At 35.9% G+C, this 2,119-nt stretch overlaps 1 non-coding gene across 1 annotated transcript; it reads right to left on the bottom strand.

Annotated features, from left to right (window-relative positions):
• Positions 1–474: 474 nt before the first annotated feature.
• Positions 475–604, bottom strand: LOC126002493 (small nucleolar RNA SNORA22). The gene has a single exon (XR_007493188.1). It is a non-coding gene; the product is annotated as a small nucleolar RNA SNORA22 (small nucleolar RNA).
• Between the last annotated feature and the right edge of the window lie 1,515 nt (positions 605–2,119).

Below are 2,119 nucleotides of genomic sequence, written 5' to 3'. Positions count from 1 at the left end.
TTAAGTAAAATGGTTAATGAGCACTGTAGAAGGAGTCTCTACTTGGAAGTATGAAATGATTTGCTGTAAATGAATAGGTTTTCTTTAAATTGGTTTTGCAGTAGAACAGTAAGACAGCTGCAATAAAGTGTTAAAATTTTTATGATTAAACACAATAGCATGAACTATGATTATTAAAGGTATAAAAACTGATTTTTTAAAAAACAAACAACTGTTTTTACTATGAAGACTTTAAGTGAATAATTTGTAAAAAATATTATATACCAAATTAATTAAATGCTTAGATTATTATAAAATATAGTTAAAGACATCTGATGCATTTACACACCTAGAACTTAAGACTAAAATTATATTTAATACTAGTTAATTTGCTTATAAAGTTTAGTTACTTTTATATATTACTTATAAAATTATATATAATATAGTTTTTATTAATATTATTTTTTCACTGCGACACAAATATACAGATTTGTATAATGTGCTGATATTTTGAATGCACTTAAAATAATAGTTCTTTCAATGCAGAAATAAAGAACAACCATTGCTGTAGCACAAAGTTAAAACTAAGGGTACTATAAAGCACACCTAGGTGTTCACTGTGCATTAAATTAACTATATTGTTTAAAAAGGCTAACTACATTATTTTTCACATAATTTTGTAAATACTTTAAAAATTAAAATAAAATTTTAATAGAAATATAAGACTTAAATTTAACACTTTTGTTCGTTTGGATTTTAAAACACAAAGAAGTTTTTCTTTTACCAACATTTTGTTATCTGTAAAGTGACAGAATTATGACCTTGCTCTAAAATTTTCTGAGAGGCATGGAAAAAAAATTTATTGCCTTTATCTTTCTGTTGCTTTTTAATGTTTTAATAATTACTTTACACTACTTAATGCACTAAACCTAATAACACATATTTGACGAATTGTAGGGCTGACAAGGTGAAGCAGAGTTTTTCACTGATAACTTGGGGAGGGGCTAGCACAGTTAACAGCAGGAAGGTTAGAGGCAAATTATTTACAGCCAGCAGGGTGTAAAGATATAGAGAAAAAAAAAAAAACAATCTTTTAAGATTAATTACTAATTTATTGGAATTAGAGGGAATGGCAACTGAAGAGGGGAGTTTGGGTTGCAAAAGCACCATGAGAATCATGGTTTTATTAATTGATTTGAGAATATGCAAGAGATGCTACTTTTCAGATTTCTTTTGAATAACAAAGATTGGGTATTTTAAGGTGAATTGGAAGGCTTAAGGTGGGAGTGGCAGGGCTTGAGCTGGCTGTTTCCCAAGGCTGGCAGGAAAGAGGCTGAAGGAGGCTGAGGATTGGTTTGAGAAAATGTACTGAGTAAAGGGTACATTAGGCTTAGAAGTTTTAACAGCAAAGTGTAGATATCGCAAGGTTTTATGGCTTAGCAGATGATACTTTGTATTATCCTACTCACTGTGCCCTTAGAATTTTTTGTAGGCACTGCAGCAGTTTCTGTTTTATGGCACTCAGCCTGACTTTTAGTTTGTTCTTTGAATTCTCAAGAGGGGGGGCTTGGCCGTGGAATTCAGTGGGCAAAGGACAGACAGCTATAGATTTAGGAGGGCAGGGGAAAGCCTGAAGGGCAGAAACTTGTGAATTAAGAGAAGCAGCCTGTTTTTGAAGGCTTAAGATTTGTTTAAGATTTTCAATTTGGCCAAGTAGTTTCATTTCTATAGCTTTAAGAGGGGGAGCGGTGAGAGGAGGGAATCTGCCATGGTTAGGGACTGAGCGTCTTGGGCATTTAGAATTTTTCCCTGGGGTGCGGGGGATCAGTGGAAGGCGTTTGAGAAGGTAGCTGCGGAGGCTGCTGAGCAGGCGGGGAGGGGGGGGTGGGAAGACTTTCTCCATTAGGGAGAAAGACAGGAAAGGTAGCACTGGTTTTTGAGCTAAGAGCAATATCAAGTTTGTTAGAGAGGTGAGAGACCATGGATGTAATTGTGGTGAGTTGGGAGCTTAAGTCAGAAAAAGGGGGGGGGGAGGGAGAAAGCAGCAACAGTTTGTTGCCGGTGTGGGGAGCTGCTGGAGAAGGGGAGATGTTGGAAGGCCGGCTCTGGGGAGCGACTTCCAGGCACAGAGGGCAGCAAG

Source organism: Suncus etruscus, chromosome 2, assembly GCF_024139225.1.
Source record: "Suncus etruscus isolate mSunEtr1 chromosome 2, mSunEtr1.pri.cur, whole genome shotgun sequence".
Classification (NCBI taxonomy): Eukaryota; Metazoa; Chordata; class Mammalia; order Eulipotyphla; family Soricidae; genus Suncus; species Suncus etruscus.
Note: the sequence above shows the minus strand (reverse complement) of the source record. Positions and strands in the feature narration are given on the sequence as shown.